The sequence below is a fragment of the Vipera ursinii genome, assembly GCF_947247035.1.
Source record: "Vipera ursinii genome assembly, chromosome: 3".
Taxonomy (NCBI): domain Eukaryota; kingdom Metazoa; phylum Chordata; class Lepidosauria; order Squamata; family Viperidae; genus Vipera; species Vipera ursinii.
In genome coordinates, this window is record NC_139516.1 from 201,312,502 (window position 1) to 201,328,439 (window position 15,938).

The 15,938-nt window shown below is 40.7% G+C and overlaps 1 long non-coding RNA gene across 1 annotated transcript in view; it reads left to right on the forward strand.

Annotated features, from left to right (window-relative positions):
* LOC310638792 overlaps positions 1–15,938 on the forward strand; it is a 42,096-nt gene that overhangs the window by 22,994 nt on the left and 3,164 nt on the right. The window contains exon 2 of the long non-coding RNA XR_014492184.1: positions 1,447–1,664. This is a non-coding gene — a long non-coding RNA (uncharacterized lncRNA). The remainder of the gene's footprint in view (positions 1–1,446; positions 1,665–15,938) is intronic.

The following is a 15,938-nucleotide window of genomic DNA, read 5'->3' on the forward strand; positions in this document are numbered from 1 at the left end:
TGTGAAGAATTTTGGAGGCATGTGCAGACCTGACTTGAAAGCTCAAAGTGGCATCAAATATCTAAAATAATTGGCATAGAATATTGGACACTGTAAATTTATTTTCCACCTAACAGAACTTTTGCCCTGACTTTTAGACCTTCATGGTTGAGAAGCTCCTCTTTTGGGAGCCACTGCAGGGATCTTTTTCTGCTGCCTCTATTAGTGCCTTCCCCTTCCTGCATTAACAGTTAACAGTTTAAAAGCTTGTTTCCCCACATCCTGGAGCCCCCATAGAAACGCCCATCAAGTCTCCCTGACCAGATCAATTTTAAAACTTGTGCCAGTAAAAGTGTGTCATCCACACTTATATGGCACAAAGGGGAGATTGTGGGAAGTCAGCCCCCCCCTCCCCGAGAAGAAAATATTAAAAAGGCAGAATATTATATTTCCTCAAAGGATCTTAAAAAGGCAGAAAAGCATGTCCAGATTTTCTTAATAGCCCCAAGTCTCCCTCCCCCAAGCAGAAACCAGCTCTGTAGAAATGCAGATATCATAATCCATTCAGGAAGGCTGGAGTCCGGCTTGGACTGGGCCCTGATGAAGATTTTTCTTTCAACACTTACAAAAGCAACCTGCCCAAATTGAATGCATACAATGTTTTAAACCTGAAATAGTTAAACTTAAAAATGTTTGCATACCTCCCATTGTTCAATATAAAGTTACCAGCTCTCATTTGATAGGCTGAGGCTCATACACCTTCAGCTACGCAGGCAACTGCCAACTTCAAGGTGAAACAGAATCCAGGTTCACAGGTAAGAAATCTTTCCCCTCATCCATTGCATCTGCTGACTGAAGGTGAGGCATGATGTACTGTAGGCAAGGAACAAGTTCTACCATCATGCCAAAAACTTGCCCTTCAACTTTCTATTCCTGCATTTATCAACCTCAGCAATTCTAAGATGTGTGGACTTCAACACTCAGAATTCCCTAAAGAGCGTTTGACTAAGGAATTATGAGAATCAAAGTCCACACATCTTAAAGTTGCTGAGGTTGAGACACCCTGTTCTATAAATTGGTTGGAGCTGTATTTGAATAAAATATGAATCTTCCAATGAGAACTAAATGGGAGGCTTCACAGAAACACTAGAAAGAACCTATTACTTTGAAGAGCTTCAGGAAAACCATCCTATAGGAGGATTCGTACAACATGCAAGACGATTATGTGGTTTATGTGGTTAATGTGTATGAAACCTACCACTGCAGTGTGTAAATCATGGTAATGGCTTAATATGTTGCATGAGCCAACCCATTCTGCTGTATTCCACGAAAGAGAGTTGAAGGAACCACTGTTTCGTGCAATGTTTCTTAAACAATGTTAAGCCGAATGCCAATATTCCTCAAACAACTTTGAGGTTTTTTAAAATCCAAGATAAGAATAATTGAAGTATCCATTTACTTTCATAGGCTAAGCAAAGGTGTCCATGAATGAATAGCGAGATCCTTCCTCAGATGTCACACTGAAATTTCTGAAAAACCAGCCAACAAAGAAAATGTAGTTGGAAGTTCAGAGCACGTATGAATTTGAAGTAAACAGGCATTGAAAGCTTTGTTATTTTTATCCGCAATTTACCTTTGTGAAAGGAAGAAAATCTTCAGGATTTGCCACAAGTCCAAATATTAAGGTAGGCTGACTCTTAAAAGCTCTTCTGAACAAATCTCACTGCAGACATTGATGAAATAGGCTATCGATGCAACATCACACATCCCACTAAGAGAGGCATAAATAAAAATATTACAGCGATCGGCATTTTTAAGCAATACAACAATGCTGGAATTTTGTGGTCTTGAAAAGTTTAAGGGACATTAGTGTGATGAGTAAATGCAGTCGCTATGAGGGCAGGGCAGGTTCGTGTGGTGCATGTTGCTTTAGATACAAATCAAATTAGGCAACCTTTGATTTGATCCAACTCCTCTGAGCAATTTTTCAAATTGTCAAATCAGGCCTGAACCACATTTTATGGTTCGTGCACATTGCTACTGTGTTTCTACACACTGACCTGGTTCTTGGCACGCCCTACTTTGTTTGATTCAAAACTCCATAGTATCCAACCCTCCTATTCTTCCTGCCAGTATCCAGGATCAAGGATAGAGGCTATCTTCTAGGACAGGGGTAGGCAACCTTGGCTCTTTTATGACTCGTGGACTTCAACTCCCAGAATTCCTGAGCCAGCATGGCTAAGCATGGAAACCTCTCCCTTTCCCCTCAGCATGGCCGGCTCAGGAATTCTGGGAGTTGAAGTCCACGAGTCATAAAAGAGCCAAGGTTGCCTACCCCTGGCCTAGGAAAACCAGCTTGACAACATCTTATCCAATACCTTGAACCCAAAATCTCACCCATTGACGAAGTACTCCTGAAAAAACTTTGGTTTATATTCCTTTTTTTTAAAGGGCACATTAATATCTCCCTCTTTCTTTTCTCATGAAAATAAACTGTTGAGGCCTAGAGATTCAATCACATCTAGTATTGCAAAATAGGAACCAGTTTTCCATAAGTGGATGTCAGCAGGAGAAACTCAGGAAGAGGAATTAAATAAAGAGAGTGATAAGAATACAGGGAGTCCTCGAATTGCAATCATCCATTTAGTGACCATTTGAATTTACAACAGCACTAAAAAGTGATTTATGGCCTTTTTTCATGCCTATGACTATTGCAAGATGCCCATAGTCATGTGAGCACCATTTGGATGCTTGGCAACTGGTTCATATTTATGACAGTTGCACTGTCCCATTGTCATGTGATCCCCTTTTGCGACCTTCGGACGAGCAAAGTCAATGGGGAAGCCAGATTCACTTAGGAATCCTATTACTAACTTAACAACTGAAGTGATTCACTTAACAACTGTGGCAGGAAAGGTCGTAAAATGGGGCAAAACTCATTTAACAACTGCCTTGCTTAGCAACAGAAATGTGGGGCTCAATTGTTGTCATAAGGCAGGGGTCTTCAAACTTGGCAACATTAAGACTTGTGGACTTCAACTCCCAGAATTCCTCAGCCAGCCAGGGAATTCTGGGAGTTGAAGTCCACAAGTCTTAAAGTTGCCAGGTTTGAAGACCCCTGTCATAAGGCCTTACTACCTGTAAGGTCCTGACTTTCTGACAGAAGCTCCAGCCATTTTATATTTGCTGGTGAATGACAAAACGGGTGGGGACTTCACTCATGTAGGCGTGAGTGCCATCTTGAGTTTTTTAAACTCATCCTTTCCCCCCAATGTCCCCTTTTTTAAGCAGATACTTTTTTATTAATTTTCAAACATAACATAAAAGAAAAGCAAACATTTTAGCATACACAAACAGAAAGGAAAGAAAAAGACAATAATACATAAAAAGAACATACAAATAACTCCCCAAATCTAATTATAACAATGTCCTGCGTTCATCTTATTTTGTAAATCTTCCAAAAAAAGACATCTAAATTTTCAGTGCTGATCAAATCCATTGAAGAGATTTTTTTTTCCAAGGAGAAAGATAATGTGCCACTTTCTGATTAATCAAACATAATTTTCTCAAAAATTGCCGACTCACGCAGCTCTGAAATCTAATCCTTTATATCTGGAATTGCGGTATTTTTCCATCTTCAAAGGATTATTTTTTTCACTGTTAGAAGAGCACAGAAAAGTCATCTTTGTTCTGCACATGTTAAATTCCAAGTAGTGAGGATATAACTCGGTGCAATACATGTGTGTTTAAGAACCAACATTTTCTTAGTAATTCTGTCAACCTGATTCCAAAAAGGGTGTAAGGAAGAGTGTGCTCTGTAATGGTATGTGGGAACGGATCTCGGGAGACAGAAGGAAAAAACTGAATAATAGTCAGTGCTTTTTTTTTTGTAAAAGAAAAAGGTGCCGGAACTCACACATGTCATACAACCTGCCTTGCCTATCCTACAAGGTTCCATCCAAAAAAGGTGCCGGAACTCCGTTCTGAGCGTTCTATGACAAAAAAAAGCCCTGATAATAGTCATGCTAAAGTTATTTCAGCCCAAGGAAGGAAAAGGGATGTGGGAGTTTCCCAGAAGACACCCTCCAGTTAGCCCATTTAGAAATGGCTTTGGATTGAGAGGCAAACTTATAACAACCCGGCCAGGCGAGGGGCAGCTACGATGAATGCAAAAATTAATTCGGGGGCAACACGTGCACCCATCAAACTTGCAAAAGAAAAGGCCAGGAAGTGCCTGAACTACATCCTGATGCAAGGGATTTCAGAATTGATAAAAGAAAAAAAAATGAAGAGGAGGGTGACCAAACAAAAGAACGAAAGTATTGGTGGAGCAGTGGGCTAATGCCTCCTTAAGTAACACCAGCTGCCTGCAATTAGTGCAGGTTCGCATCCCACCAGGCTCAAGGTTGACTCAGCCTTCCATCCTTCCGAGGTAGGTAAAATGAGGACCCAGATTGTTGGGGGCAATAAGCTGACTTTGTAATAATGCCGCTTGGGGTGTGTGTGTGAAAGCCCTAATAAGCAGGCATATACAGAGAATGAAGGCTAATGCTAAGCACATTTGATTTGTGCTTAGATTGTAAGCTGCCCTGAGTCTTCGGAGAAGGGCGGGATATAAATGGGATTAAAATAATAAATAAATAAATAAATAAAAATATTAAATTAGGAAGACTTTGAGTTCAGAATGACCTTGCAGCTCAGTGTGGACAACAACTGTTACATTCCTTCCTCCTTGAAGGAGTCCATGACCTGGGAAATATATAAAGGTTAAAGAGAAGCGAAATGTCTTGAAAGAAAAACAAAGACAGTCCAGTTGCCTTTAGAAAAAGCACCTTTGGGACAACTGTGACCTGGATGACTGAGAATCTCCATAGACCTTATGAGCCAATTTTCTTTTGGAATCTTTTCCTCTGCCTCTGTGAGCTAGATCCAACCCAATTTTGAACTCAAATTTTCTTTGATTGGCTTCTCCCTCCCCACCAAAGTTGTCCCCATTCTGTCCAGTTTCTGGAGAGTTACTCCAGTGCGGGATAGAGGGAAAGAGGCCTGACCTCCTTTTCCAAAATCTAATGTGCTATTGGGTTAGAAAGAGTAACAAGAAATGACAAAGCATATCTAGTCAGCTTCCATGAAGGCAGCCAGGATCCTGATAGAGTTGGTTGTTCCAGATGTGCCTAGACCAGACGTCTTCAAACTTGGCCCTTTTATGACTTGTGGACTTCAACTCCCAGAATTCCTCAGCCAGGCATGTGGGCTGAGGAATTCTGGGAGTTGAAGTCCACAAGTCATAAAAGGGCCAAGTCTGAAGACCCCTGGCCTAGAGTTTCTTCGTCCTGAGCCAGTCAGCTGCTGTTGCTTCGCCAGATAAGCTGTTTATCCCAAAGACTGATGCCAAATGAGCAGATGCAGAGTAGTGGGTTAAGGAAATTGTAGCTGAAGAAGGTAATGTGTGGCGTACAATTTACTGTTCTGCCAAAAGGTGAGCAGATGGAAGAAACCACAAAGAGCTGCCTTGGTGATGCTCTGGTGATGCCAGACTGGGACAGCTTGAACATGAGCCTAGCACTGAAGATTTTACCTAGTTCGTTTAATGAAATGTCTGCAAGAAAGCCAGCAAGCTCAACGAGCACTAAGGACTCCTCATTTCAACCCTGAGCTACAAATATTCTCCTTTATGGGTACAGCCTGAATATGTTGTGAAGGCTGGAAGAGACCTGGAAGCATGTGAAATAGGATATTTAGAAGCAAGAGAAGCAATAACTCAGAATTGCCAGCATTCATTTCATGACGTTCAAAGTTACAACATCACTGGAAAAAGTGACTTACGACCAATTCTCACACTTATGACCATTGCAGCACTCCATTGCAGTCACCTGATCAAACTTTTGGTGCTTGGCAACCGGCATATATTTCCGATGGTTACAGCGTCCCCGTGTCCTGGGAATGTCATTTGCAACCTTCTCGGGGAGCTTTTGACAAACAAAGTCAAGGGGGGGAAGCCAGATTTCCTTAACGTTTGCATGATTCACTTAAAAACCTCAGTGATTCATTTAACAACCGTAGCAAAAAAGGTCATAAAACGGGGCCTGATTCACTTAACACTTGTCTTGCTTAGCAGTGGAAATTTTGGGCTTAGTTGTGATTGTAAGTCAAGGATGACCACTAAAATATGTGGTCAGAACATGTAAGGAAGTAATTCCAATTAGAGCATGGGTGACAAACTCGCCATGTCATGTGACATGTCACTATGTATCACAACTTTTTTCACATTACCAGAGATAATAATATCTACTTAATAATAATCTAACAAAATGAAATTCAATGGTGAAAAAAGTGAAGTTCTACACTTAAGCAAAAAACCCCCAAATGTACAGGTAGATCATAGGTGGCACCTTGCTCAATAGTAGTAACTGTGAGAGGGATCTCCGAGTCCTAGTGAACAATCAATTAAATATGAGCCAGCAGTGTGCTGCAGCTGCCAAAAAAGCCAACACAGTGCTAGGCTGCATTAACAGAGGGATAGAATCAAGATCGCGTGAAGTACTAATACCACTTTACAATGCCTTGGTAAGGCCACATTTGGAATGCTGCATCCAGTTTCGGTCACCACGATGTAAAAAAGATGTTGAGACTCTGGAAAGAGTACAAAGAAGAGCAACAAAGATGATTAGGGGCCTGGAGGCTAAAACATATAAGGAACGGTTGCTGGAATTGGGTATGTCTAGTTTAATGAAGAGAAGGGTGAGGGGTGACATGATAGCAGTGTTCCAATATCTCAGGGGCTGCCACAAAGAAGAGGGAGTCAAGCTATTCTCCAAAGCGGCTGAAAGCAGGACAAGAAGCAGTGGATGGAAACTAGTCAAGGAGAGAAGCAACCTAGAACTAAGGAGAAACTTCCTGACAGTTAGAACAATTAACCAGTGGAACAACCTGCCTCCAGAAGCAGTGAATGCTCCAACACTGGAGGTTTTTAAGAAGAGACTGGACAGCCATTTGCCTGAAATGGTATAAGGTTTCCTGCCTGAGCAGGGGGTTGGACTAGATGACCTCCAAGGTCCCAACTTTATTATTGTTATTGTTATTGTTATTGTTATTGTTATTGTTGTTGTTGTTGTTGTTATTATTATTATTATTATTATTATTATTATTATTATTATTATTATTATTATTATGGCTTTTTTTCTCATAGAACGCTCAGAACGGCATTCTGGCATTTTTTTTTGCAAAAAAAAAAAGCTCTGTCTGAAAGCCTATTGCAGGGCTAGGCAATCTTGGCCCTTTTTTTTATGACTCATGGACTTCAACTCCCAGAAATCTTGAGCCAGCCATGCTGAGGGGAAAGGGAGAGGTTTTCAAGCTGAGTCATGCTGGCTCAGGAATTCTGGGAGTTTAAGTCCTTGAGTCATAAAAGAGCCTGCCCTACAGGAGTACATTAAAGTTATTTACAGGGTTACTTTTTTGGGAACTAAACTTTTAGAATCTAAAACAGCTAATTAAGAAAAGCCAACAGGAAAGAACCTCACATTTTTCATCTGCTTCAATCTTTTGGAAGGTAAAATTAGATAACAAAATAATTATTTCCTCTGTTAACATCTCTGTAATGAAATCAAACATTTTTCTCAATGTAATATGTCTAATTTAGCTGATGCTAGAAAAAAAATCTTTTGTACAGACTCTTGAAAACTATTTTGAATCTATAACCATCTATTACAACTAAACCACTTTAAATTAAACAATTCTTAAGAATCAAATGTTCTTAATTTGGACTTTACTTTTACTGTTTGGACTGTTGTGTGTTTTGAAAAATAGATTATTTAGAATCTAGTTATGTTGCACTTCAGTCTTTAAATAATTAATCTAGTATATACATAACAATATATGATGTTTTCCATGGTGAGGTTAACATCAATAACAACATTTATTAAAAAGGCTAAAATAATTTCTGGTGGTATTATCTGTACATTAAAATTTTGTTTAGTCACAATCTTTCACTTTTCACATTCTGAAAAAGCAGTGGTCATGTATCCTAGCAAAAGATGTTACATGTGTGCATAGGTGTAGTCAGTAGCATATGCCATTTTAAAAATATCAGACATGCAAAGAAAGAAAAATAAGTCCAAAATATCTGTATTACATCCAGAAATGCCAACTTTGCAACCAATATTTCTCATCCATAACTATGGCACCCTAAGGATACCTGCATACATGCAAATGCTTCTCTGGGATCAGTAACGCAGCAGGGATTGCTTTTTCCTTCCAGTAACAGATTGCTGGGAAATACCAAACATGGCCTTGAGAATTCCAATGTTTGTTACAAAATTTTCTGGATGTGGTTGGAAAGAGGCCTAGAAATGCCAGCACAAATACATCACACTTGCTGAACGCGCACACGCAACTAATTATAATCTTCAATTATATGTGATATGCTATCAAGGAAAATGTATAGATATAGCCAGCAGACATTTAGGGAACCTTTATTTTTCATACACTGTTCAAATTTTGTTTTAATGCCATGGTGATACACAATCAAATGTAATCAGTCTTTTTTTTTAATCCCAAAGCATCTGTTTGTTAAATACAGTGTAACAAAGTTTTGGATGATGGAATTATTTTTTATCTAAGGATAACTAATGATAAGAGCTCCTAAATCTGTTATTTTGTTTTATTTTTGCACAAAAATTGTATAATTTGCATTTGCATTCATTTACAAATGGAATACGTTGTTAAAATGTATTGGTGTTGAAATAATTAGTGCACACATAGACCTAAAACCAGTTTCTTGCATTTGGCAATTGTACTAAAAAAATATCTCATTGTCAACCAATATAATTCATTTAATTTGAAATCAAGTGAAAAATTGATTTAAATTATTTTATTAAAACAAATTAATGGCAATTCTTTTATAAGAAGTTGCCTCAAACAAAATGAGTTTGACATGTCTGCTCTAGATAGTTGAATGCTCCAAAATAAATTCTAGACCAGGCCTGTACATGCAGCCTACCAAGTACCCTTGGACAGAGCACAGACTTTTTTTTTAAAGTAATAAAATCACCACCATTGCCCTGAAAGTCATGTTGCCTAGTGCCTCCATGGCTTACCATGACCACAAGCTCCAACACTGTAGATGCTCCTCTAGTCACCAAATCATTGATTAGCCCACCAGCATTCCTTTGCAGACCACAAAGATTTTTAATTTATCAGTGTGGGCCTTTCCCTTCTACAAGTTGCACAGACCTCTTCTAGATTTTCCTCTTGCCTTTCTGAGTTAACTCCTTGGTCTGTCATTGAGCAAGAATTGACTTTGTAGGGAAGCATATTATCATTTGATGTATATTTAACATATGTTCTACCTTTATTTACCAATTATATAATATTTCTATGCAATTTGTATGCACCTGGCAAAGTTTGGGTGCTGGTACTTACCTTTAAAGCCCTACATGGCTTAGGCCCGGGATATCTGCAGGACCGTCTGCTGCTGGGGACGACTTCCCATCGCCCAGTGCGCTCACACAGAGAGGGCCTCCTCAGGGTGTCGTCGGCCAGACAATGTCGGCTGGCGACCCCCAGGGGGAGGGCCTTCTCTGTGGGAGTGCCAGCCCTTTGGAATCAACTCCCCCTTGAGCTTCGGATGGCCCCGGACCTCTGGTCCTTTCGCCGCGACCTCAAAACGTTCCTTTTCCATCAGGCTGACCTGGATTGATGATGGGTTTTTAAAAGTTTTAATTTTTAACTGTGTAATTAATATTTGGGGCTGTTATTTAATTTTTTCTTAACTTTTGTACTGTTGTTTTTTATTGTTGTTAGCTGCCCTGAGTCCTCTGGGAGATAGGGCAGCATATAAGTCCCATAATAAATAAATAAATAAACTTACAATATTTTTAAAATCATAAGATTAAAACATAAAAGCAGGGCTTTTTTTCTCGTAGAACGCTCAGAATGGCATTCCGGCACCCTTTTTTGCACAAAAAGAAAAAAGCTTTTGCACAAGCTATGCTACTCCCTCTATTGGCTTTCAAAAGCCTATTGGCTTTTGAAAGCCAATAGGAATTGCTGCTGAGTGTGCCAAAAGACCTGGCCGGCAAATGTTGCACTGGCAAGTTGTCTGCAGTGAAGGCGATTTGGCAGGAACTTTGCATCCCTCCCTGCTACCCAAGTACACTATCTCAACTAGGTAAGTAAAAGAGGACAAGGAGTGGGAGGTGGGTTCTGCGGAGTCCATGTGCACTCCTTCCTTGTGCTCCTCTGTGTCAGCCAGGCTGGTGACCTACCTGGTGCTGGACCTGTGCCACCGTTGCCTCGCCCTGCGTGCCTAAGTGACCGCCCTGCATCGCCTGGCCCGCACCGCCTCCGCTGCCTGCCCCGCACAGCACTGCCATATATTGCGGGCCCCGCTGCTCTCACAGCACCAGCCACGCCAGCTCCGGCCACGCCAGCTCCAGCCCTGGGGGCAGCCCACCACCAACACCCCTCGCACCCATGACCGCAGCAATGCTTCCCCCACCCCGCCCCCCGCCTCCTGCGGCCGCCAAGATGAGAGTTCCGGCACCTTTTTTTTTTTAAGAAAAAAAACACTGATTATTATCATTATAGAAGTTCTTCCTTTCTGGATTGGGGATCCTCATTTTCAAACGTAAAAGACAATGACCAATTATAGACGTGGTCCTCCTGCTATCTCAGTTGTTACTTAGAAAAATAACCCACCTCTCTGCAATGAACTAATTCCTGTGAGGTTTCATATTCTTCTGCTTCTGTGTTTAGTATAATGTCTGTTTGCTATTAAACATCTTTTCTCTGAAGGTTTCGTGATCCCAATAGAAGTTTTGCTAATAAGGAAGGATATTATTTTTTTTTAAAAAACCCATGATATTTTCCAGTGCAGGTGAGTCAATGTGAATGGAAATATTGGCTGTTTTCACTGCCCAACCCTAGTCAACTACAGACCATGGCTTGTGTATAATTGCAGATGCTGGCTTTATGAATATCTAGCTACTGAGCCAAAACTGTTTGTGTCAGGTGGAAGGCAAAAACTATAATTAAAACCAACTCAACTGCAATGCATGGTCTGTTTCCTTCTACATCAGCTAGTTGTATCTTCTTGGGTTATTACCAGCATTTCATTTCAATAGCTGTAATCCACAGCCATTAAGTATTAATATGAAAATACATGATGCATTTAGATATAAATATAGGGGAAATATAAGGTGAATACATTGCCAGACTTCTGCTGGTGACTGATCATCTCTACTCTGAGAACAAATTTTGGGACAGTATCGTAGAAGCAGAAATCTGCCCAGCTGCTACAGTATATGTTTCTGCTCTTTCTCTACTCCAGTTATCCCCTTCCCAGAATTGTTTGGAAATAAAATCCTAAGTTGATTAAAGAGAAACAAAACTGTAAAGACAAAACCATGGAAAGTCAACATGTCAAAAATGCAAGTTATAAATACCCTGTAAACCGCCCTGAGTCCTTTGGGAAAGGGTGGTATATAAATCTAAATAAATAAATAAATAAATCCAAGCTGTTAAAATCATAGCGGAAAGGGAAGCAGACCAAATCTGATTAAAAAAAATCCAAGGAGTTTTTTTTAAAAAAAGCCAGAAAGAAAAACAAGAATTAAAACCATGGGTAAATCACAGAAAATTGAATAAAGGATATTGCATAAAGGTAAAGGTAAAGGTTCCCCCGCACATGCGTGCTAGTCGTTTCCGACTCTAGGGGCCGGTGCTCATCTCCGTTTCAAAGCCGAAGAGCCAGCGCTTGTCCGAGGACGTCTCCGTGGTCATGTGGCCGGCATGACTAGACGCCAAAGGCGCACGGAACGCTGTTACCTTCCCACCATAGTGGTCCCTATTTTTCTACTTCCATTTTTACGTGCTTTCGAACTGCTGGGTTGGCAGAAGCTGGGACGAGTAACAGGCACTCACTCTGTTACCCAGCACTCAGGATTCGACCCGCCAAACTGCCAACCTTCTGATCGACAAGCTCAGCGTCCTAACCCACTGAGCCATCACGTCCCTTTTAGGATATTGCATAGTCTCATCTAAATAAAGGAGTGGCACAGTGGCTCAGCGGTTAAGATGCTGGGCTTGTTGGCTGGAAAGCCGGCAGCCCTGGTTCGAGACCAGAGCACCACACGATGGAGTGAGCTCCTGTACTTGCCACAGCTCCTGCCAACCAGGTCAAAACAAACTAGTCCCAACCATTTCAAAAGGATGCAAATGCGAGTAAATTAATACCACTTTAGTGGGAAGGTAACAGCAGGGCTTTTTTCTCATAGAACGCTCAGAACGGAGTTCCGGCACCTTTTTTGGATGGAACCTTGTAGGGTAGGCAAGGCAGGTTGTATGACATGTGTGAGTTCTGGCACCTTTTTCTTTTACAAAAAAAGCACTGGGTAACAGTGCTCCATGATGTCATGCTGGCCACATGAAATGGAGATGAGCAGTGTCCCTAGAGTTGGCAATGACTAGCAGAGTAATAAATAAAATAAAATAATAAAATAATGTAAAATAAAATAAAATAAAATAAAATAGATAAAGTCACACTTGAAGTCAGTGCATCGGCTGGTGATATTATAACAGATGTGTCCTCATAGTTTTGTTGGCAACATTATGGAACTTGTTTGCTGTTACTTTCTCCTGGCAAATTTTTCTAAATTCCCAATCTAGGCTACAGCCTGCGATTTCTTGGTTGGTGTCCCATCCAGATACTAATTAGGTCAAATGTTACTCAGCTTCTTGAGATCAGTCCAAGATGGAAGAAAGCAGAACAGCCAAGATATAAAAGATGTGCAAAAGGAACTGGTGTTTAGACTAAGTGGCCGTTCCCCAAAGGAATAGGAACTCCAAGGAGATCTCCTTTCTGGTAACATCTTGTTTAGATTTTTGAATAAGATAACAAACAGGATGAACTGAACAGTAGACCATAAATCACATCAGGAAAGTACCGCTTCAGTAAGAGACAGTTAGGTGTAGTGGTGAAGGCACCAAGGTAGAAATCAGGAGACTGTAAGTTCTAGTCCAGGGGTAGGCAACCTTGGCTCTTTTATGACTCGTGGACTTCAACTTCCAGAATTCCTGAGCCAAGTGGCTCAGGAATTCTGGGAGTTGAAGTCCACAAGTCATAAAAGAGCCAAGGTTGCCTACCCCTGTTCTAGTCCCACCTTAGAAAGAAAAACCAGGTGTGAGATTTTGGGCCAATCACCAGGAGATTGAGACTTCTAGCTCCACCTTAGGCATGAAGCCAGACGAGTTACCTTGGGCCATCCACTCTCTCTTAGTCTAGGAAGAAGATGAGAGCAAATCACTTTCCAAAAGCCTTGCCAAAAAAAAATCTGCGAGGACTAGTCTACTTATCTGCCAGCAGTTAATACCAACTTTAAGGCACCATCCTCCAAAAAACGTTCCAACAATTCACCAGAGGATATCCCTCAGTAGAAGTATCTTTTTCAGTCTTGAGTTATTCCAAGTGAGCAAGGTCAAAGTTATTAGCCTTAATCTTTGCAGGATGCTTCACACATGGTTTACTCTTTAAATCCTGTTTTGGAATATAGCACTTGAGATGGTGCACAAAACCCGATGTGATCTTTGCAATGATGGACGTTTCGTGCTCCTCTGTGGATGAAAATAGTCAAGCTTGCCATGACTTCATACTGTCCTTGGAATTCCATCCAACCAAAATTAGCACAATTTTAAGAAAGAGAAGGAAGGAAGGAAGGAAGGAAGGAAGGAAGGAAGGAAGGAAGGAAATAGATAGATAGATAGATAGATAGATAGATAGATAGATAGATAGATAGATAGATGATAGATTAGATTAGATTAGATTAGATTAGATTAGATTAGATTAGATTAGATTAGATTAGATTAGATTAGATTAGGATATATTTTTCCCAGATCTAAAAAAGCAAGTCACAACTTGCCAACTGGCCTGGGAATGGTTGTCAGGTTGCACCCACAATCTACCTGCTACAGCCTCAATGTCCTCAGAAGGCTTTCACTGCCTTTGGGCATGCACCCGTGATAGTCATCAAGTCCTACTTACTAAAGCCATAATCAGCTTAATTGGACAAAATGAGCACTTCCAATTGGATTCAGAAATAAATTTATATCCCAATGGCAATAACTACACTATATCTCAGGGGTAGGCAACCTCGGCTCTTTTATGACTCATGGACTTCAACTCCCAGAATTCCTGACTCAGGAATTCTGGGAGTTGAAGTCCATGAGTCATAAAAGAGCCGAGGTTGCCTACCCCTGGTATATCTCATGTGTCTATGAATTTTATTATCTTCCTTTTTCTTTTGGATTGCTTTACAGCAGGAGTCTCCCACCTTAGCAACTTTAAGACTTGTGAACATCAATTCCCAGAATTCCCCAGCTACCTTTGCTGGCTAGGGAATTCTGGGAGTTGAAGTCAACAAGTCTTAAAGTTGCCAAGTAGGACACCCCTGCTTTACAGACTTTGGGAGGAAGCGCTGTATTGGAAAGCCAAAGGAAATAAGTAAAGCACACTGAATTCTGGGAGCTTCAGGCCCATTGTAATTTTTGGACCCAGATCCCTATCTGTGATAACTAGGCTGTGATTGTAGCCTGGAATTTTAAGTATTCCTGGGCAAGCAAATTTATAATAAAGAAAAATAATTGACACTGCAGTATGAAATCTTGGTTCATGCAGGGATAATATTCAGGAGAATGCAATTATAGGCAATGTCCTATTTTCTGAAGAGAAGGGACAATTTGGGTCATTTTTACCTCTGGTGATGTTTGTTTTGGTTTAAACGATGATGGTAGGCAAGACGTGTGAAATTGCTAAGGAGGAAAAGATAAAAGGGGAACATGTCTCTGTGCAAGAAACGCTGCTGTGTTTACCCACTGTCTTCCATTTTTCTTTAACAAAATCACAGCACATGTTTACCATGGGAGGCCTTTGAGTTGGAAATGCGGGGGACTGCCCATTTGGAAGCTGGAATGACAGAACAGAATATCCAAGTTGGAAGGGACCTTGGAGGTCGTCTAATTTAACCTCATGCACAGGAAGGAAACCCATTTCAGACAAATGGCTGTCCAGTCTCTTCTTAAAAACTTCCAGTGTTGGGGCATTCACAACTTCTGGAGGCAGATTGTCCCACTGATTAATTGTTCTAACTGTCAGGAAATTTCTCCTTAGTTCTTCTCTTCTTGACTAGTTTCCATCTGTTGCTTCTTGTCCTGCCTTCAGGTGCTTTGGAGAATAGCTTGACTCCCTCTTCTTTGTGGCAGCCCCTGAGATATTGGAACACTGCTATCATGTCACCCCTCATCTTTCTCTTCATTAAACTAGACATACCCAATTCCATATGTTTTATGTTTTAGCCTCCAGTCCCCCAATCATCTTTGTTGCTCTTCTCTGCACTCTTTCTAGAGTCTCAGCATCTTTTTTACATCATGGTGGACCAAAATTGGATACCGTATTCCAAGGGTGGTCATATTTCACATGACATAGCTGGGAAAGACTGATGGATACATATTTATGACCATTTCTTTAGGTTTATTGTTAAAAGTTCTCCATCGAGAAGATGAGTTTCAGAAAGACTGGGATCTGTCAGGAATCTGTCAGATTCCTTTGTTGCTATTAATGTTGTTAATCCTTGTGTGAATCACATAGTCAGTACATCTTGGCCTGAACCCATATTTAAATCATCCAGCAGGCTTTCATGCTTAAGGTAGGATTAGAATTCACAATGTCCTGGTGATTGGCCCAAAGTCACTCAGTTGGCTTTATGCCTAAAGTGGGATTAGAACTCATGACCTCCCACCTTCTAGCCCGGTTCTTTAGCCACTAGACCACATCAGACAAAATTAAGAATTCTTTTTTTTTTTTTTACTTTTCTCTACTTTAGTCTCCAAGATCCCAAAACAAGGTCTTTAGGCTCCATGTGACACTAAGTGTGGGCTTTGTCCATCCCTGCTGTGTTAGTAAC